Source organism: Meles meles, chromosome 17 (genome assembly GCF_922984935.1).
Source record: "Meles meles chromosome 17, mMelMel3.1 paternal haplotype, whole genome shotgun sequence".
Classification (NCBI taxonomy): domain Eukaryota; kingdom Metazoa; phylum Chordata; class Mammalia; order Carnivora; family Mustelidae; genus Meles; species Meles meles.
Window position 1 is genome coordinate 26,492,404 of NC_060082.1, and position 23,083 is coordinate 26,515,486.

The 23,083-nt window shown below is 40.6% G+C and overlaps 1 protein-coding gene and 1 pseudogene across 6 annotated transcripts in view; one reads left to right on the forward strand and one right to left on the reverse strand.

Annotated features, from left to right (window-relative positions):
* Positions 1-18,073, reverse strand: part of MDM4 (MDM4 regulator of p53) — a 46,811-nt gene extending 28,738 nt beyond the window's left edge. For all 6 annotated transcript variants that reach the window (XR_006815510.1, XM_045982389.1, XM_045982392.1 and 3 more), the window contains exon 1: positions 17,947-18,073. The gene's annotated coding sequence lies outside the window, so the exon portion shown is untranslated. The remainder of the gene's footprint in view (positions 1-17,946) is intronic.
* On the forward strand, positions 249-22,165 carry LOC123927597 (annotated as a pseudogene).
* The last annotated feature ends 918 nt before the right edge of the window (positions 22,166-23,083 follow it).

Sequence of the window (23,083 nt, forward strand, 5' to 3'; positions counted from 1 at the left end):
GAAACACAAACAGGTTCAGGCATGCTCCAACCTCCACAGTGATGATAATGAGTAAACTGTTTTAGCCGAAAGTCAAATTTACAATCATTACCTCCCCAATGGGTATCAGGGTTTCGGTAACTCCTCCCCTCTTAACAGTGCTCAAGAGCACCCCCTGGAAGACAACAGATCATAGAGCTGCGGGAATTGCCAAGATTAAGTAATAGATTTATGATTCCAAGGGCACATCAAGAAAAACCTCTGCCAACATGTTGAAACATGTCTTGGCCAGCAACCGCAAGAAAGTGAGAGTCAAGTTACTCAGTATCAGTTAAGGCAGTTAGTTTTTAATAGCTGCCAAACCCAAAGAGTATAGCAACTAAATACCTATAAAATGGGTTAAGCCAAGGTGGGCACATAATGCGTGCCAAACCTAGAGTATAGCGACACCTACAACGTGGGTTAAGCCAAGGTGGACATTTATCATCAAGGAAAGCTGTAACATGAAATGAAATAGAGTAAGGTTTAGTTAAAATTTTTCAACTTCTACCATTTTTTTAAAAAAAATTTTTTTTAAGAAGGAAAATAAATTTTTAAATAAACTTGTTAAAATTTACCATCGGGTCTTTTTCTAGTAAAAAGGTGATAAACGATCACTGAAATTTATGATAACAAGCCACATCCAGGAAAAGGTGAAAGGGCCTGGAAAAACTGACAAATAGTCTGGATAAAACTAACAAGATGCCTCAATCTTCTGAGAATACTTACTGACTCTAACACAATTCAAATTCCTCCCTCCCCCATCTGCTTCCCTTGCTACAAAATGGGAAGTCAAATAGGATACAAGTATAATTTACAATTTTAAAGCAGCTAACTTTTAATTAGCATTTCAAACCTTATACCTAAAACACCAGTCCAGATCTCCCCAAACCTGCCAGTCCTGCAGTCTTCCCCATCTCAGCAATCAACAACTCCATTCTTCCAGCTACTCAGGTCAACGACCTTGAAGCCATTCCTGATTCCATTTTCTTTCACATTCCACACCCAGTTCATGAATAAACTCGAAAGCTGTTATCTTCAAAATATATCCAAACTCTAGCCATTTCTTACCACTTCCACTATTACTGCACTGATCCAAACCACCTACCTCTCTCAACCTCTCAACCCTCCTAAGGTTTTCTTGCTAACCCCTCCTTTTGTCTACTCAAATAGTTTACCGAGGCCTTCCATGACTACCCATTTTTAAAACTGCAGCTCCCAACCCCCAATATTCCCTATCTCCTTCCCTGCCTTATTTTTCTGTATCATCCTTATTACCAACCAACATACTATACGTTCTAATTCCTTATCATGTAAAACAGAAGCAGCAAGTGGGCAGAGATTTGTATTTATTCATTAATCAGTCCCTGGTGCCGAAACTGACAATTACATACATGTTACTGTAGAGTAACATGATGGATACAAGTATCAGTAACAGTGTGGATGCTGGGTGCCTGGCTGGCTTAGTGGGCGGAGCATGCAACTTTTTGATCTTAGGACTGTAGCTCCACGTTCAGTCTGCACTTAACCAAAAATAAAATCTTAAAAATAAAGAAATAACAGTGTGGATGGTTTCCAAAAATGGTCCTCAATGAATGCATCTCCCAAGTAGCTCTGAGACATTTATCAACAAAATACAGTGGAAGTGATAATGTGCCAATTCCAAGCCTGGGGGCTTCATTCTTTGTGCTCTTGGAGACCCATAAAATCTGACTGCTTTACTAGAGACCACATAAAAGGGCCATGTGTGGAGGATTAGTTGTCCAGCTCATCACCGCCTTCTAGCCACTCCCTCCAAAGCACCACATATAACAGGACATTCCAAAAGCAGCTATCGCCTGACCAGAGCTGCATGACAGACAAGAATCATCCAACTAAGCCCACAAAATCATAAGAATAAATCAAATGGCTGTTGTTTTAACTAAGTTGTTGGGTGGTTTATGACACAGCACTAGATAACCAAAACAAAAGAGGCAGACTCAGTATCAGGCACACATATTAACCCATTTAATACTTAAATAATCCTATGATGTAGGTAATAGAATTATTACTATTATTTATAGTATAATAATTACTTATAGTATAATAATTATTAGTAGAATATAATAAACATTCATCTTTGTTTTATATCTCAGGCAAGAGAAGCACAGAGATGTTATTTGCCCAAGATAATACAATTCAGTGAATTGCTGGAGTCAATTTCAAACTCAAGAGTTCTGAAGACCTCACTTAGTAATATTTTCTTGCCCCTTAGACCTCAATATACAGAATTAATCATAATCCTTTTCTTCAACAGACTCTCATTGTTTATCAGCACGTGGCCCACTTTTCCTTGATTCTTCCTGATGCGATGAACATCCACAAAGCAGTACTCGACAACCACCTACGTTTAACTATAATACCATTTCCTAGCCCATTCCCCTGCCTCTCCCCAACAATCATCCTTATCCTGTTTTTTCTTTCCTTCCTTTTTATGCATTTTAGTGCATCAAAATGGAATGCTACAAGTAAGTATTTTTAGGTTAGCTACTTTTAACTTAAAAGAAGCAGGTATAGTAATTTTTGAGATTTTTGTTTCACTAACAATTCCTACTATTGTGTCACTTTATTTACCTTTGTTTTTTAATTAACATATAATGTTAATAAAAATATATATAATGTATTATTGAGGTGCCTGGGTGGCTCAGTGGGTTAAAGCCTCTGCCTTCGGCTCACATCATGGCCCCAGGGTCCTGAGAACAAGCCCCACATGAGGCTCTCTGCTCAACAGGGAGCCTGCTTCCTCCTCTCTCTGCCTGCCTCTCTACCTACTTGTGATCTCTGTCAAATAAATAAAATCTTTAAATATATATAATCCCACTGTTCATTACATCATGTGCCCTCCTTAATGTCCATCACCTAGTTACCCCACACCCCACCCCTCCAGCAATCTTGTTTCCTGTAATTAAGAGTCCTTAGTTCTTTTTTTAAAAAATTTTATTGTAAACTAAATATAACATAAAATTTACCATTAAGTGTACAATTTAGTAACATTAAGTACATTCACAATACTGTACACCATCAACACTATCCATTTCCAGAACTTGTTAATCATCCAAACCGAAACTCTGCACCCATTAAACAATGAACTCTCCAATGACCTCCTCCACCCAGGACCTTGTGATCACAATCCTACTTTCTGTCTCTATGAATATGCCTATATTCATAGGCATATACTAGATATATATATATATATCTACACATATATATATATAGGCATACACTAGATAACTCATATAAGTGAAATCACATTTGTCCTTTGGTGTCTGGCTTATTTCACTTAGCATGATGTTTTCAAGATACATCCATGTCATAGCATACCTTATTTTTCATTCCTTTTGACTGCTATATAATATTCCACTGTGTGATGAACATTTGGGTTGTTTCTAGGTTCTCACTATTATGAATAGTGCTACTAGTAATATTCATGTACATGTGCAAAAAAGGTGTCTCTTAGGCATATCTACAAAAGAAATTGCTTGCTCATAGCATACATGGATATTCAACTTTAGGAACTGATACCCAAGTATTTTCAAAGTGTTTGCACCAATCCACAATCCCAACAAGAATCTGTAAGATATCCTGTGAATCCATCTCCTCTCCATTATTTGATGTCAATAGGTATGGGCTTTTTCTCTGTTCACTAATGATAATGATACTAAATCTCTTCATACGCTTAGCAGCCTCGTTTCCTCTTCTATGAAACATCAGCTCATGTCTTCTGGACATTTTCCTGATTTTGTTATACTTAATTTATAATAGTTCTTTATAAATTTTTAATATTAGCCCTATGTCAATTGGGTGTCCTGCAAATAACTTATGTCTTTTCCATTTCCTAGAAGGTACTTTCATGAAAACTTAATTTTAATAAAATCAAATTTATATTTATCAATCTTCTCTTTTTTTAGTCAATGGCCCCTCTGATTTAAGCACTCTTTTATTCCCCAAGGTCTCATATTCACCTATACTTTCTACTAAAATTTTGTGTGTATGTGTGGTAAAAGGGTGACATTTTATGACCTTTAAATTCTTAATCTGGAATTGACTTTTTAGAGATCAATTTTACTCTTCTTCCCTATAGATAGCCATTTTTCCAGCTCAGTTTATTGAACATGCACTCTTTCCTGCCAGCCACCTCTTTTGTATACCAAATTTTCTTTACATACATGGGTGTTTGAGTTCTCTATTCTATTCCACTGATTGATCAATCTTTCTACATTTACTCAATTTAACAGTCTTAATTCCTATCTTATAACAAGTATTCCTATCCAGTAAAGCAAGTCTTTTCCTCTGTGTTCTTTTTTACGTGACCAGCTATTCCTGGCCCCCTAACTTCTTAAAATTTTTAACTTTTTAAGTTTTCAATTTTAATTCCAATATAGTTAACATTAGTTTCAGGTGTGCAATGTAATGATTCGACATTTTTTTTTTTTTTTTTGGTCAGAGTGAGTGAGCACAGGCAGACAGAGAGGCAGACAGAGGCAGAGGGAGAAGCAGGCTCCCCGCCGAGCGAGGAGCCCGATGTGGGACTAGATCCCAGGATGCCGGGATGATGACCAGAGCCGAGGCAGCGGCCCAACCAACTGAGCCACCCAGGCGTCCCTGATTCAACAATTCTATACATTTCTCAGTTGCTCACTGTAAGTGTACTTTTTAATCTCCATCACCTATTTCACCCAACCCCCACCCACTTTCCCTCTCTTCTGGTAACCATCAGTTCGTTCTCTGTGAGAGTTTGTTTTCTTAGTTTGTCTCCTTTTTTCCCTTTGCTCTTTGTATTGTTTCTTAAATACCTCATGAGTGAAATCATATTTGGTTTTCCTCTTATTTCGCTTTGCATTACACTCTCTAGCTCCATCCATGTTGTTGCAAATGACAAGATTTCTCTTCTCTCTTACAGCTGGATAATATTCCAACATAATGAGCGTATACACCAACCTTCTTTACCCATTTATCAATAGACACTTTGGCTACTTCCGTAATTTGGCTATTGTACATAATGCTGCAATGAACACAGGGATGCATGTATCCCTTTGAGCTAGTGCTTTGTATTTTGGGGGTAAATACTCAGTAGTGCAACTACTGGATCATAGGGTACTTCTATTTCTGCTTTTTGAGGAACTTCCCACAGTGGCTGCACCAGTTTGCCTTTCCAGTCCTTATCTCTTCCACATAAATGGTAGCATTATCTTTACCAAGTTCCATAGAAATCCCTGTTGGGATTTTGAATGAAATTATACTTTATATACAGATCAAACTGTTTTCTAATCATCAAGATCATATATTTCTCTATTTATTAAAGACTTATTTAAGTAAAATTTTCCCTTTGGAGATTTAACACGTCTGTTAAAATAATTTCTAAAGTTGATATTCTAATACTACTGTGATAGCTTCTCTTTCATTATGATTTTTAGTTTTTGCATATATACAGAAATACAAAATGACTTCCAATAATCTTCTATCCAGTCACCTAGATGTACATAACTATTTCTAATAATCTGTGAATGTTTTTTTCTATGTAAATAATTATGCCACCAGCAGATAATAAAATCTTATCACCTTCTTTCCAATTCTTATGCTCCTGATTTCTTACTTTACTGCTCAGGACTATCAGCACAATGTCAAATACACACAATCCTGGGCATCTTTGTTTCTGACTTTAAAGAAAGTGCTTCTAATGTTCCCCTACATTCTTTTTAACTGTTTGTTGTTCTTTAACAGTTACTCTATCAGTTTAGAAGGGTTTCTCTTCATCCTCATTAGCTAAAAACATATCATGGAAAGTGGTTTTTATAAAATATTTTCTGAATCTATTGAAATGATCATGATTTTTTTCTATTAATCCATTGATGTGGTGTTTCTGAATTTCATTTCTGGATTTTCTAAAATTAAATCCTTACACACCTGAGATAAACCAATCTTGGTTTGGAAGTATTATCCTTTTAGGTACACTGCTGGCTCTGATTCGCTACTTTGTTTAGGTTGTCAAGTCTGTATTAGGGAATGAAATGGGTCTACAATTTTCCACCGTTAAGTTTTTGTCTAGTTTGGAGGTCAGAGCTAGCAGGCTTAACAGAATCAATTGTTGAATAGTGCCTATTTTTCTATTGCCAGGGGGAAAAAAATTCTACAAAATAAAGATGTTCCGGTCCTTGAAAGACTGGTAGAATTAAACTTAGGGTGCCTGGATGGCTCAGTTGCTGGGTGTTTGCCTTTGGCTCGGTTCATGATCCCAGGGTCCCAGGATCAAGCCCTGCATGGAGCACTCTGCCAGGCGGGAGGCCCTCTCCCACTCCCCCTGCTTGTGTTCCCTCTCTGTGTCTCTGTCAAGTGAATAAAACCTTAAAAAAAAAAAACCCATAAAACTTGGTGTTTTCTTTCTGGGAAGGTTTTTAATCTCTATTTTAATTAAATATTAGATTATTCAAGCTTTTTATTTCTTCTTCCATTTGCCTAAGTTTTCAAAATTACTGGCATACAGTTGATATATTCTTTTAATCTGTGTACAGATGCATCTTCCTTTCCATTCATGATATTACATTTTTTCCTATCACCTCTTCTACTCTTAAAGAATTTGTTGATCATTTCCCAGTTTCTAAAGTTAGACATTTACCTTACTCCTTCACTTATAATTTGAATATTTAAGGCTACAAATTCCTTCCCCCTCCCAACCCAGCAATATTTTTAAGTTAGCCCACAGATTTTGCTATATAGTTTTCATTATCATCCAGCTGTTTTTCAATTTCCATAATTTTTTAAATCCCTGAGCTTGATAGCTATGCCTATGCATACTGTATTTTCTAAATCTACATTTTTGTGATTAACTCCTAATTTAACAGCACTGTGGAAAGATATCATCCTCTCTGTAAAACCTGTTCTTTGAAATTAAGGCTTTCACCTGGTCCAGCTGGCGATCAATTCTATAATGTATGCTTGCAAAACTCTGTTGTATTAAGCTTGCTGGCTTTTTATAATCTTATATATCTACTAATTTGTTAGTCTGACCTACAAATAATTGAGAGATATAATGAAATCTCCCACTACAATGGTGGACTTGTCCATTTATCCCAGCATAGTCCCACCAATTCTACATCATCTGTTTTAAGGACTTTTAATCAGAGGCATACGTGCTTTAAATCGCTGTATCTTCATGCTGAACTGACATATTACTATCATTATATGGTCATTATATAGTGACTGTCATTACATAGTGATTCTTTCCATCCCAATTAAGACATTCTGTCCTAACACACATTTCATCTAGTATTAGTGAGGTCATGCCAGCTTTAATAATTCCAGGTATGTATTTTCCCCATCTTTTAATTTCTATTTTTACATGCCCTTAAACTTCTGGTGTGTCCCTTGTAAAAAAAAAAAAAAAAAAAAAAATGTATCTGAACAATCCAGTTTGCCAGTTTTTACCTTTAACTAGTAAATTCAGTCCTTTCACTCCAATTAGTATGTATGGATGTTTCTACCATCCTGACTTAGCATTCCAGTTTGTTCTACTCTTCCTATGCTTAATGTTACTTTCTTAAAAATTCTATCTCCGGGGCACCTGGGTGGCTCAGTCATTAAGAGACTGCCTTGGGGCGCCTGGGTGGCTCAGCGGGTTAAAGCCTCTGCCTTCAGCTCAGGTCATGATCCCAGGGTCCTGGGATCGAGCCCCGCATCGGGCTCTCTGCTTGGCTGGGAGCCTGCTTCCTCCTCTCTCTCTCTGCCTGCCTCTCTGCCTACTTGTGATCTCTATCTGTCAAATAAATAAATCTTAAAAAAAAAAAAAAAAGAGACTGCCTTTGTGGGGAGGGCACGTTTTGCATGGAGCACTGGGTGTTGTGCAAAAAGAATGAATACTGTTACGCTGAAAAAATAAATAAATAAAAATAAATAAATAAAATTAAAAAAAAAAAAAAAGAGACTGCCTTTGGCTCAGGTCATAATCCTAGCCATCTTGGGATTGAGCCCTGCATTGGCATCGGGCTGCCTGCTCAGTGGGGAGCTTGCTTCTCCGTCTCCCACTCCCCCTGCTTGTGTTCCCTCTCACAGTCTGTCAAATAAATAAATAAAATTTTTAAAAAATAATAATTCTGGGGGTGGGGCGTTGAGTGAGCCCGGTGCTGGGTATTAAGGAGGGCACATATTGCATGGAGCACTGAGCATGGTGCATAAACAATGAATCGTGGATCACTGAAAAAAAAATAAAAAAAATTCTGTCTCCCTGCTATAAAGATAAGAACTTTATTTTTTTTAAAGATTTTATTTATTTGACAGAGAGAGATCCCAAGTAGGCAGAGGCAGGCAGGCGGGCGGGGGGGGGAGCAGGCTCCTCATGGAGCAGAGAGCCCAATGTGGGGCTCCAATCCCAGGACCCTGAGATCATGACCTGAGCTGAAGACAGAAGCTTAATCCACTGAGCCACACAGGTGCCCCAAAGATAAGAACTTTAATATGGTATCATCTGGACTTTAAATTCTGACAGACTTTTTTGCGGGGGGGGGGGGGCTTAGCCTTTACAATGAATATCAAGTAATTATAATCACCTTTACTTCACAGATCTAACACTTCCTGGATTTGAATCACTTAGTATTTCATCCAGAACTGGGCTCATTAGGGGTCTTTGTATGGCAAGGCTTCCAAGACTTCATACACCTGAGAGTATTTTTATTATTCTTATTTAAATGAACGTGGCTGGGTATAAAATTCTAAGTTTGTCTTCAGAACTCTGCAAACACTCTTGTTTTCCTGCATTTAGTGATGCTGTTCAAGTCTGATGTCAGTTTAATTTTTGTTCCTTGTAGTAATCTGTTCTTTCTCTCTGAGGCTTCTTTTGCTTTGTTATTCCTAAATTTCACTATAATGTTCCTGGAAGCAAATCTTTCCTGATCACTCATCTTCAGCATTCTAAGAAAACTTTCCCTTTGAGGACATTCATTTCTTTTTTCTTTTTTTAAGATTTATTTATTTTAAGGAAAGCACAAGAGCGTGTGGTGGATGGGCAGAGGGAAGGAGAGAAAATCTGACTCCCCATCCAGCAAAGGCCTCAATCTCACAAACCTGAGATCAACACCTGAGCCGAAATCAAGACTCAGATATTTAACCAACCAAACCACCCAGGCATTTTTTCCATTATTTCAAGCATATCTTTTTTTTTTTTTTTCCTCTAAATGCGGGCTCCATGTCCAATATGGGGTTTGATCTCATGATCAGGAGATCAAGAGTCCCATGTTCCACCAACTGAGCCAGTCAGACACTCCCTCCTTTTCATTTTAAGATTCCTGGGGCTCCTGGATGGCTCAGTCTTTAGGTGCCTGCCTAAAAGGGTCCTGGGATCTAGCCTCACTTCAGGCTCCCTGCTCGGCGGGAGGCCTACTCCTCCCACTCCCCCTGCTTGTGTTCCCCCTCTTGCCGTGTCCCTGTCAAATCAATAAATAAAATCTTTAAAAAATAAAATAAGATTCCTATTATTTAGGGGCGCCTGGCTAGCTCGTTGGTAGAGCATGCACATTTCTCATCTCAGGGTTGTGAGTTCAAGCCCCACATAGAATATAGAGATTAGGGGCACCTGGGTGGCTCAGTGGGTTAAAGCCTCTGCCTCTGGCTCAGGTCATGCTCTCAGGATCCTGGGATTGAGCCCCACATCTTGCTCTCTGCTCGGCAGGGAGCCTGCTTCCTTTCCTCTCTCTGCCTGCCTCTCTGCCTACTTGTGATCTCTGTCTGTCAAATAAATAAATAAACTCTTAAAAAATGTAGAGATTACTTAAAAATAAAATCTTTAAAAAATGAAATTTAACAGAAAGATTCCTATTATTTAGGCTTGAGTACCTCTACCATCTATTATCCTTACCTTTTGGTTTTTTAGATTTTCTTTTTATTCTTTTTTTTTTTTTAGTTCTAGGATATTTTCTCAATCTGGAGTTCTAATTCATTCTTCAATTGTATCCATTCTGTTATTTCAACCATTGCATTTTTCAACCCTAGTATTTTGGACTGGTTCTCTCTGCCCCTGCTTATTCTTATTTCAAGTTCTTAAGATGTTCCCCATTCCTTTTAAGATGATTACCATTCTAACTTTAAATTCTATGTCCATCTAGTCTATTATTTCTGTTCCAATGAAACTTATACATTATTCTTCTCCTGAAATACCTGTGCTCTTCAACTGTCTTTGTTATTCTTCCCTAGAGGGCAGGAGATACTCTGAAAGGCAAAGAATATGGGGCAAGACCAGATTTCAGCCCTCATTAGCTGCAGCAAACTGGAGTAAGGTAGAAAATAAGTAGTAGGGCAGTAGGGCTCAGCCAGAAGAGAGTGCGACTCTTGACCTCAGGGTTAAATTCAAGCCCCATAGGAGGTATGGAAATAACTCAAAAATAAAAAAATAAAAATAAAGTCAAAAAAAAACAACAAGAAATACAAAGTACAAGAGTAGAAAGACCAAGCACCAGAAAACCACACTTAACTCTTCACCCCATTCACTCACTACCCAGATCAAAGACTCATCCTTTGTTCCCCAAGGAGAAGCAGCACTATGACAGGATTTGAGGAGACCTAAGGACTTAGAAGGTAAAAGAGAAGTGCTGTCTAAGGTCAGTCTTCACCTATTTTCCATCAACTGCTCACAAGTATATGCTTCTGTAATGGCCTGATTCACTGAGGAGAGCTAGACTAGGGCTCTGGGTCGCAAGCGTAGAAAAAGGTAATTCCAAGGTATTGAGGCAAGGAAGAAACTAGAGCAGTATTCCAACATTCCTTCCCCCATGGTTTTATTCTCTTGTTCCAGACCAAAGCTGCCTCCCCATACACACACACACACACACACACACACACACACACACACACACACAGAGTTCGATCGAATCAGCCCACATCACCAGTCTTTCTCACAGCATTTTCCTATTACCATTCCTATAGGGATGATTCTGGGAGCCAGTAGTCATGCTAATTCAGCCTCTCAGTAGAACAGGAATTGACTACTTGGCAGGTCTGAAGAATTTAAACGTCAATAAGATTTTCCTACTTTGGTTTAACATCTGGTAGAAAATTGTGCCATTAAAAAACAAAACAAAACAAAAAAACCCACTGCTTTAATAGCAATGGAAGTTAAGAGCAGGACAAATCAGTCCAATTGCAAGGCAGAGGAGGAATGAGAGAGAATGGAGACAGGAATGGAAGGATTTTAAAATGAGAGAATAATGGAAAGAATGGGAGGGGAAGACATGAGCAAAAGCACTATTCAAGACGTATGTGAGAACGAAGTCAGCTGACAAGCTCTGAATCCAAAGCAAGATCTTGTTCCTTTCCCACTTGGGAGTGTCTTTTGATTACATAAGGTTTAAGTATTGTTACTTGCTCCTTAAAAAAGGAAACGGAGCCTAAAAGAAGTCAAATAATTTGCCCAAGTCTAAAGCTATTCTTTCCCACTATGCTACCAGTGAGCAGTTACATTCAGTTGCTCAAAACAGAAAGTAGGGGGCACCTGAGTGGCTCAGTCAGTTAAGTATCTCTTAACTTCAGCTCAGGTTGTATCTCAGGGTTGGGAGATCCAGCTCCGTATCAGGCTCCACACTGGGCAGGGAGCCAGCTTGGGATTCTCTCTCCCTCCACCTCACCCTCTCAACCCCATGCATGTGCTCTCTCTAGATAGGTAAACAGGTTTTACTTATTTGTCAGAGAGAGTGAGCATGCACGCAAGCCTGGGAAGCAGCAGGCAGAGAGAGAAGCAGGCTTCCCGCCAAGCAGGGAGCCTAATGTGGGACTTGATCTCGGGACCCTGGGTTCATGACCTGAGCCAAAGGCAGACGCTTAACCAACTGAGCCATGCAGGTGTCCCAATAAACAAACAAACAAATTAATAAAACCAGAAAGTTCAGAGTCCTCTTATCTCTCTTCCCATTATCACATCATCAAACCCTATCAATTTTAACTTTTTATTTTTCTTAAAGATTTTATGTATTTTATTTGACAGAGATCACAAGTAGGCAGAGAGGCAGGCTCCCTGCTGAGCAGACAGTCCAATGCGGGGTTCCATCCCGGGACCCTGCGATCATGACCCGAGCCAAAGACAGACGCTTAACCCACTGAGCCACCCAGGTGCCCCTCAATTTTAACTTCTAAATCTTTCAAAGCCACCCCTTCTTTTCATCTCCATGCTATTTCCCCATACCAAAAGTGTTATTCCCTTCATTGATCTAACCCCCTCCACACCAAATTCCACACTACAGCTAGAAGGATTAAAAAAACAAAATAGGGGCGCCTGGGTGGCTCAGTGGGTTAAGCCTCTGCCCTTGGCTCAGGTCATGATCTCAGGATCCTGGGATCGAGCCCCACATCGGTCTCTCTGCTCAGCAGGGAGCCTGCTTCCCCCCCCCTCTCTACTTGCCTCTCTATTACTTGTGATCTCTCTATATATCAAATAGATAAAATCTTTAGAAAAAAAATAAAAAAATAAAAAAACAACCCAATGCTACAGTGCCAACCCTGCTTGAAAGCTTGCTACTGCTCTAAAATAAACACAGAATCTGGCCCTGGTGTTGCCAAACCTTCCTCTTGCACCTCATGTTCTCACGCTCCCTGCACCTCCCCACACTGATCTTTTAGTTTCTCACAGCATTTACTTCCTGCTTCAAGGGCCTTTGCACACATTGTTCCTTCATTTGTAGCACTGTGAGTTCTACGAAGACCGACTCATCCTAGACCTTCTAGTCTCAGGTTAAATATTACCTCAACAATCACTAACAGCTGATAAACCATTTAAGTAAAAAGCTGGGGGAGGGGGCCAAGAACACTTGACCACTGACAAACCTCTCTAGAAGACGGTTATTTGCATCATGTACTTCTTTTTTTTTTTTTTTTAAAGATTTTATCTATTTATTTGACAGAGAGACATCACAAGTAGGGAGAGAGGCAGGCAGAGAGAGAGGGGGAAGCAGGCTCCCTGCCAAGCAGAGAGCCCGATGCGGGGCTCGATCCCAGGACCCTGGGATCATGACCTGAGCTGAAGGCAGAGGCTTTAACCCGCTGAGCCACCCAGGCGCCCCAACATCATGTACTTCTTGATGGAAGGCAAGAGGAAGCACCCAGAACCTCCTGCCTCCTGTGAAATATTCTTGACCAAAAAAAAAAAAAACCTAATCAAGCTTCTACATCTACTAACTACCTGCTTATAGGAAAAATGAGGGTAAAGGAATAAATAATATCAAAAGCAAATAATTAGCCAAACCCAGAATGCAGGAAATGCTACAAGATCTCAGATGGTGAGGCCGGAAGGGTGGGGGGGATATGGTTAAGTGGGGAGACCATTACTTAGGCTTAAAAAAACATAAACTTAATACAGCATGCAGACCTTGTTCATTCAAGTCCTGACTCAAACTATCTGTAAATGCCATTTTTCCCTAAACAATCATAAAATGTTGAATTATGTACTAGGTAGTAGACAAGAAACTTAATTGTAGCAAAAAGACACTGTGGCCATTTTTTTAAAGATCCTGACCTGGTAAGATATACATTCTAACATATTTAAAGGTAAAATGACAGTGTGATATGCTTTAAAATATTTCACTAATTGAGAAAAAATAGGGGCGCCTGAGTGGCTCAGTGGGTTAAGCCTCTGCCTTTGGCTCAGGTCGTGATCTCGGGGTCCTGGGATCGAGCCCTGCATAGGGCTCTCTGCTCATCAGGGAGCCTGTTTCTCCCTCTGACTCTCTGCCTACCTGGAATTTCTCTGTCAAATAACTAAATAAAATCTTAAAAAAAAAAAATCATTACATCTTGAAAAACTAGTACTCAGAAAATACTCCAGTTACAAAAAAGAATCTACATTTTTTTTAAAAAAAGATTTTATTTATTTGACAGAGAGAGATCACAAGTAGACACAGAGAGAGAGAGAGAGAGAGAGAGAGGGAAGCAGGCTCCCTGCTGAGCAGAGAGCCCGATGCGGGACTCGATCCCAGGACCCCAAGATCATGACCTGAGCCGAAGGCAGCGGCTTAACCCACTGAGCCACCCAGGCGCCCAAGAATCTACATTATTAACTGGTGCTGTTTTGGCTCTCTGGAAATGTTTCTTTCCAGCTAATAATAAACCTTAGAGATAAGTATAAAAAACTGAAATGAGGGGCGCCTGGGTGGCGGAGTCCTTGAGGGTCTGCGTTTGGCTTGGGTCATGATACTAGGGTCCTAAAATCAAGCCCCACATAGAGGAGGGGCCTGCTTCTCCGTCTCCCACTCCCCTTGCTTGTGTACCCGGCCTTGCTGCGTCTCTGTCAAATAAATAAATAAATAAATACACAGATAAATAAATAGCTGAAAAGGAGGACACGTGGGTGGCTCAGTCAGTTAAGCCTAGGCCTGCGGCTCAGGTCATGATCTGCAGGGTCTTGGGATCAAGCCCTTCATCTGGATCCCTGGAGTCTGCTGCTCCCTTGGCCCCTCCTCCCCACCACTTGTGCTCTCTCTCGCTCTGCTCTCTCAAATAAATTTTAAAATCTTTTTTTAAAAGCTGGAAAGAGGGGCACCTGGGTGGCTCAGTGGATTAAAGCCTCTGCCTTCCGCTCAGGTCATGATCCCAGGGTCCTGGGATCGAGCCCGGCATCGGGCTCTCTGCTCAGTAGGGAGCCTGCCCCCCACTCTCTGCCTACTTGTGATCTGTAAAATAAATGAATAAAATCTTTAAAAAAAAAGATGAAAAGAACTTGCCTACTTTTAAATGAATGAGGGAAGAAAGTTCTTTGTGCAGTTTTCTTGCTTTCAAAAAAAACACCTCTCCCTGGAACAAACTGATGGTTGCCAGAGAGGAGGAGGTGGAGGGACAGGCAAAAATGGGTGAAGGGGAGTGGGAATACAGGTTATGGAATGAGTAAGTCACAAATAAAAGGTACAATACAGGAAATCTAGTCAGTGGTATTGTACTAGCGCTGTGCGGTGACAGATAGGAGCTGCACTTGCCTAAACATAGCATAATGTATAGAGCTATCAAATCACTACAGGTACACCTGAAACGAACGTGACATCATGTGTTAACTGTATTTCAACTTAAAAAAATAATAAATAACCCAAAGGACTCTTCCTCAAGAGAGATGGGTTTATTGACAGAGAAGCCATGGGGCACCTAGGTGGCTCAGTCAGGTAAGCATCTGCCTTCAACTCAGGTCATGACCCCTGGGTTCTGGGATCAAACCCCACTTCTGGCTCCCCGCTCAGTGGGGAGTCTGCTTCTCCCTCTTCCTTTTCCCTTCCCTCTTGCACACTCTCTCAAATAAATAAATAAAATCTTTAAAAAAAAAAAAAAAAAGGAAAGAAAGAGAAGCCAATTCCACCACTTCATTCCACAATATAGCAGAAGTAAAGATATCCCAGGGCAGGTCAAACTACCCTCTTTTTCAGTGCATTTGAAGAGTGAAGTCAGACTATGACACATGGGCCTGTAGAACTGACTCAGGAGGCACGTCCATTTCCAGACTCTCACTCCCCTCACTGAGTATGTGTGCATGAGCTTATGTGACTGGTCTCCAACTTACTGTCTCCAATCCTGCGTGGTACTCTTCTCCAAGTTTCCACTTCCACCATTCAATCCCCACCATGACGAATGATGAACTCAGTTTCTTCAATGGGTAAAGTCCTTTTAACACTTACCTCCTAGGTGTTTTTAGGACTGAGTTTTTCAAACTACAAGTTGTACCCAGTGAATCTTAACTGCTCCCCTCCATTAATGAAATAGAAGAGAATAGAAAATAAAAGTAAATAACAAAGGTAAGTTTTGTTCTTGTGGAACCTGTTTCTGTTACTGAAAATAGCCAACACAAAATAGTTAGGCACCTTTGTGTCAGGCACTCTTTAAAGCAGTAACTTTTTTAAAATTTTGGCAACAACTCATTCAATCCTTACAGAGATCCGATCAGGTAGATATACTATTGTCCTCATTTTCAAAGAGGAAACAGGCAGACAGGAAGATAACTTGCCAAAAATCATGGTCTTAGAGTCCAACCACTCTGGCTGCAGAGCCAGAGTTCTTAACCATTCCCCCTCCTATATGTACCAGGTCACAATATAAAACTTATTTTTACTGGGGGTCATGGTTTAAAAAGTTTGAAATCCACTGCCTTTGGATTTCAGATATTATCAGGCACCTGTCCTTTTTCCTCTTCTGTGATGTATTTTCTATTGAAAATTCTTATTCTTCTATCTAGGTCAAAAGTCACTTCCTCGGCAGAGGCTTTCTGACACTCCAAGGGAAGCTGATGACACCAGAGCCCCTCTATTACCACTTACCACATTATATTTTGTATTTGTGTCCTCTACTAGGCTGAAATCAGAGAGCAGTTCACTCATCTCTCGGTGATGATGGAAGAGTGGTTTTTACCCGACAGTCCAACAGACTCCACCTCATCTTCAAATCCCTACCTCTGAAGACAACTATGATTTTAAAACTAATTCAATTAAAAACTTGTCAGAATTTAGCAGAATTAATCATTCGGAATTCTTTAAAGCCCTAAGGACCTCTACTAAACACAACTGTCTGATTTTCTTTCAACTACATATTTGAGAGTAATAAAAACTTAAAAAAAAAAAAAAAACTACTGTACTGTTCAGATGTTTAGTTCTCACCGAATCTCTGACACACCTACACAGGTAAAGTGTGTAGCAAGAGTATACTCCAGCGCAGTTTGCAAAACAATGTGCCAGGAACAACCTAAAACTCCATCCGTAGGGAACTGGCTAACGAAACTATTGCACAAACCTCTAAAGCAACGCTATGCACGTGTTTAAAAGAAAGTCTGACCTCTATATTTGATGGAAAGCTGTCCCTGGTGTTATCTTTAAAAAGGTGCATAACAATGCATACAAAATGACCCCACTGTTGTTTAAAAATGTGAGTACTGTAGCAAAAAGTCAGGAAGGACGTTATCAAGCTGTTAACAGTAGCTAGCCTGAGGAGAGAACCGGTTAGGGTTAATGAACAGTTAAACTTCACACACTTCTGTATTCTGTGCTTTTTTTTTTTTTTTTTACTTCAGACACACCTTTTTTTTTTAAATAAACTACAAAAATTTGTGATCCTGACCAGTAGTATGTGAAACAAAATATTCTGAAATAAATACTTTTAAACTGAATTATCTTTTGGCGTCAGGAATGTATGAGGAGGGAGGAGACAAAACCTAAACTGAGATGTAGGAATACTTAACACCCAAGGTACTAAGCACCTTTGACAGGTAACCTGTTCCGGGTGGAGGAGCTGCCTAACCAACAGAGCGCTTCTCCGATGACAAGGAAAAGCAACACAATGTTCTGCGGATGTCGCTTTAAAAGACTGGTTTTAAGACGGGGGGGAGGGATCCACTGGACGGTCGGCCGTTTATAAAATACGAATTCCCCAGCCCCAACTCCGGATGTTCTGCTTGGGCGGGTCTGGGTGTGGTCCCGAAATGAGCCCTCTTCAAACAGGCACTCGAGCGCCTCGACACTGAGGGTGCGCAGCCCTGAAAGTGACTACCTTCAAATCTTGAGACACATCAATGTCCCTCTTCCCCCCCAGCCCCCTGTGGCCAGCTATTTCCTCCAAAGGGCGTCAGCAGGTTTCCAATGTTGCGTCCAGTTAAACATCGTCCACGGGCCACTTCGACTCGAGGTTTGTAACCTGGTGGCCGAACGGCAGCAAGCACGTCACTGCACCTCCATTTTTACCTTCCGCGGGGCCTTAGCGCAGAACCCTTCCCCCACCAGCCCTTCTTCCGCCCGGCACGACCGTCCCAACGCCGCCACCCATGCTTCAAGCTCCACCCGCCCGCCGCCCCAGCTCCAAGGTCCGCCGAACTGGCCGCGCCACCGCCCGCTCCCCGCTCTCCACCTCCGGCCCCCAGCCGCTGGGGACCCGGCCGCCGAAACCCAAGAGCCACACCTTAAGCCCGCTCCATGAGTCGCTCCCCCGCCGAGCCCGGGTGGGGGGAGGGGGCGTCAGTCACAGGCCCTAAGGCCTCAGCGGCATTTTGAAACGGCGAGTAGAGAGAGCGCAATTTCCGGCCTCCTGAACCCGTCTCTTACAAGGGCTTCCGGTGAGGTCTCCGGAAGCCATAGAGGTTCCCCTGGAGGGCTAGAGAGGTAGAAAGGCTGAGCTCTCCCTGCCATAGAGTAGAGTCCAGTCCAGAGAGAGAGAGTCGCAGGTCTTGGAAGACTGAGTTGCGAGAAATCGTTTCAGGAACTCGCAGAGTCTGATGGTATTTACAGACGTGTCCTAGGAAATCAAAAATCAAGGAAGGGAGAGACCTAGTAGCATAGTTAGAGACAGCCTTTTGCTCTTCCAATAATCACCATTTTCCTTACAGTTGACTTGAATATTCACTCGTAACTCCCCAGAAGTGGTGGCTGAAGAAGGCAAAGAACATGTTAGCGTTGTCGCTAATTGGGGGAGGTAGGACTAGCATATACACGACTAACTGAAGACACGTGGTAAACGCTGAAAGAAGTGCAAAAAACCGGGAGGTGGGCTTCTTTGGATCATACAACCTGATGACCTCTCAGGTTGGCCGACTTCCACCTCTCCCGGTGCCAAATGGTATTATCCCACCCAAATAACTTCATTTATTTCGGGAGGATTCTAGATGTTAGAGGATTTTCTGAGCTGAAGTATGTTACTTTGCAATTTCTCTTGGTTTCGGTTATATACTTGGGAGAACAGAATAAGGAGTCATTCTTCATAAAATGACTACTATTCAGTCATTTGAAGACAGTTCTCATGTCCCATCCCTAACCCTATCACTTGTTTTTCTGCAAGGTAAAAATCCCCTCACAGCCTTCAGCTATTTCTTACTCGACATGGCTTCAAGCCCCCCTGGTCACCATGTTCTGAACAAGTACCTGTTTGTACTGTTTAAAATGTAGCTCCCCGGACTGAGACCCATGTTAGAGAAAATGGGGCAATGACCTCCATTAATTGGCACATTGCTCCTTGCTCTATTTCTGGCATAACCTTCCGCATAGCTGTGAGATTCAGATTTCTGTAAATGAGCTGAAGAATTAATTCCTTTTTCATAGTTCCTCTGAAAGAGCTTGAAGTCAGCAATCACATCTCAAAAAATAGAGAGGAGGGGCTTTTTTGGATGAACCACTCTCAACTGCTTCTGCTCTCTTTTTTCTGCAATTAATTTTAGTATTTTTTTTTTAATTTCCAAACAGTACTTTGTATCTTTTAACTAATATCTGGTTAGTTTAGGTTTCTTCCTTCTGTCTCCTGGACTCTTGGAATTATGATCCTGTCTGGCAATTCATTTTGTTTAAGATCAACAAACATTTGTTGAACACCTACTGTGTGCCAAGCACCAACCTAGAAGATTCCAAAGCAAGTAACTCCTGTAATCTGTCTAGTGGAGGATTCAGACAGTCCAGATAAAGAGAATGTGGTAAGTGCGGTTAACCTGGAAAGTCAAGAGAGATTAGTTCTTTTACTTCGGCATTTTACAAAATTTTGATCAACATATGTAACTCGTCTTTATTGAAAGTCTTGATAAAATGTTGAATAGGACATGGTTAAGAATAGAGCTTTTCCCCTCATGGTTGATGCTGATCCGTGATTAATCATTCATCTTCAAATATTGTTCTTAAATCACTAATGATCCTACCTAGTGGTCGCCAATATCTGGAAACATTTCGCCTTCCTTTCCCAAGAACTTCATAAAACTTCATCAAATGAATGTAACTGTAAAGAGCATTTCTTCTTGTCAAATGAACTTATCAAAAAAGAAAATGAAATTAGCTTAACAAGCTCATAATTGACTTAGTGATCACCACTTCCTTCTGTAAGAACTATACTCAAAAACCGCTTATTTAATAAAGAGACAGGAAATCTGGGTTTAGTTTAGCTATTTCTAGAAACCAGAAAGTTACACAGTTCTTCAGTTTCCCAGTCTGTAAATAAAATGGCTAAATCAGATGATTTTTCTAGAGCCCCTAGGAGTTCTAAGGGAACCAGAAGTCAATGTTATTAATCTATAGCCTTTCCTTAAAAATTACAGTGAACTACTTCACACATAGAAAAAGATATAAAGAAGAATATAATCTCCTTTTCCCCACCACTCTTCCTTTGTAGGTAAATATTCCTATTTACCTATTTCCTTTGTATTTTACCTATTGCAAAAAAGTTTCCCATAGTCCATTCTCCTATGGCATCTCCCTCCTTCAACTCCAAAGAGAACTATTCTGAATTTGAATATTCTATTCTGAATTCTGAATTCTGAGAACTATTCTGAATTCTGAACTATTTACCCCTGCCATCAACCTCTTTAGACCTTTAGGATTTATATATGTATATGTTCCTTAAAAATATTTCATGCTTTTAAAATGTTTACAAATGGCATCAAACTGTATGTATCTTAGAGCAACTTACATTTTTGCTGATCGTTGTGAAGTTCCACAATGTTAAATCATGTGTAGTTAATTTTCAATATTGTTTAGTATGTTGTATAGTAATATATTGAATTGTGTTATTCGTTGTTATATAGTAATTGTGATTTTTCTAGGGCTGCCATCACAAAATGCCACAGACTGGCTGACTTAAACAATAGAAGTTTGTTTTCTCACAGTTCTGAGTGCTAGAAGTAAAAGATCAAGGTGTTGGCAAATTTGGTTACTTCAGATACTTCCCCTAGACTTGCATGTAGCTGCCTTCTTGTTTTGTCCTCCCCCCTTGGTCAGTAAATTGTCTGCATCCTAATGTCTTATAAGGACACGAGCCATTAGGACCCACCCATATGACTTCATTCTACCTTAATCACCCCTGTAAGACCTTTCTCCAAATAGGGTCACATTATGAGGTGCTCAGGGGTTAAGACTGATTCAGCATAGTAATCTGGAGGTGGGGGGACACAATTCAGCGCATAACAGTCATGAATGCACCACATTTTTTCATTCATCTCCTCCTTCAATAGATACTTAGGTGTTTCCAATCATTTGCTGTTACAGTGCTTCCACCAACATTCTTTTTTTTTTTTTAAAGAAGGAAACAGACTCTTTTTTTTATATTTTATTTATTTATTTGACAGGAAGGGAGATCACTAGGAGGCAAAGAGGCAGGCAGAGAGAGAGGAAGGGAAGCAGGCTCCCCGCTGAGCAGTGCAGAGGGGGGGGGGGGGTGTGCAGGGGCTCGATCCCAGGACCCTGAGATCACGACCTGAGCCGAAGGCAGAGGCTTAACCCACTGAGCCACCCAGGCGCTCCCAGACGATGAATTTTGAAGAAAGCCAGTCTCAAAACTGAAAAGAATCTACTTTGATCGAAGGGTTGGTTACTGAGTAAAAGACTGGCCACAGGATTGAATCCCACTGTCCAATATCCACCAGCCACACAGGGCTTGAAATGTGACTAGTCCAAATTAAAATGTGCTCTAAGTGTAAAATACTCACCAGATTTCAAAGACTTAGTAGGACTTCTTTCCAGTTACTGCAGCTGGAGGAACCATGAGCTGCAGTGTCTCCAGAACACTCTGTATGAGGCAGTACAGGAAGTCCTGCATGGGAACCAGGGCAAGTGCCCAGAGTTTTTGGAGACGGTGAAGCTGTAGATCAGCCTGAGGAACGGTGACCCTTACAAGGACAAATGCTTCCCAGGCACCATCAGGCTTAAGTCCACTCCCCGACCCAAGTTCTCCGTATGTGTTTTGAGGGACCAGCAGCCCTGTGATGAGTCCAAGGCTGTGGATATTCCCCACATGGACACTGAGGCACTGAAGAAACTCAACAAGAATAAAAAATTAGTCAAGAAGCTGGCCAAGAAGCATGATGCCTTTTTGGCTTCAGACTCTCTGATTGAGCAGTTCCCATGAATTCTGGGCCCCGGCCTAAAGAAACCTGGCAAGTTCCCTTCCTTGCTGGCCAACAGTGAGAACATGGTGGCCAAAGTGGGTGAAGTGAAATCAATCATCAAATTCCAGATGAAGAATGTGCTGTGTCCAGCAGTGACTGTTGGCCACGGGAAAATGACAGATGATGAGCTCATGTACAACATTCACTTAGCTGTCAGTTGTCAGTTTCCTGGCATCATTGCTCAAGAATTAGCAGAACATCCAGGCTTTATACATCAAGAGCACCATGGGCGAACCGCAGTGCCTGTACTTAGGCATAGTTTAATAAGTCCTAGCGTGCTACCATTAAAAAAAAAAAGAAAAAAGACTTAGGAAAAAATACTGTAAATTATCCCATTAATAATGCTTTATATTGAGGGGTGCCTGGATGGCTCAGGCATTAAGCATCTGCCTTCAGCTCAGGTCATGATCCCAGGGTGCTGGGATGGAGCCCTGCATCGGGCTCCCTGCTCAGTGGGAAGCCTGCTTCTCCCTCTCCCACTCCCCCTGCTTGTGTTCCCTCTCTCTCTGTCAAATAAGTAAAATCTTTTTAAAAAAATAATGTTTTATATTGACTACATATCAAAATGATGATATTTTGGATATATTGGGTTGAATCAAATATATAATTAAAATTAATTTCATCTGTTGTTTTTTTTTTTTACTTTTTTTAATGTGGCTACCAGAAAATTTTAAATAACAATTGTGGTTTGCATTATATTTATATTGAGACTGGTGTGGAATGCCAGCGAAATAAGCTGGGGCCAGATTGTGGAGGATTTGGAATGCTGCTCTAAAAAGTTCCATGTGTTACTCAGTAAAGTAATGGGGAGAATCAAAGAGTTTTGAGCCAAGGAAAGGCCATCTAATATTCCTAACTTAATGACTAAGCATTCCATCTGCACACAGCCAATTTTAGAAACCATTTTATCATTAACTCTGGGCAGATGATTAATCGTGGCAATGTGATTCTTACAGAGAATATTTGATGTGGTAGTCCTTGTCATTTTTATTGTAGCACGAATGAAATCTAATGTGTGCTCCTTTGAGGGGGAACTGGAATGTAAATGAACCAAACTCTTAATAATTCCCCTTTACTTAGGGGATAAAGTGATTCTTTTTGTCTGAAATTAACTCAATATAGTCAGCTTTCAAAATTCTCTACATCTCCCCCTGATCCAGTCACATATGTTAAAGGGTCACT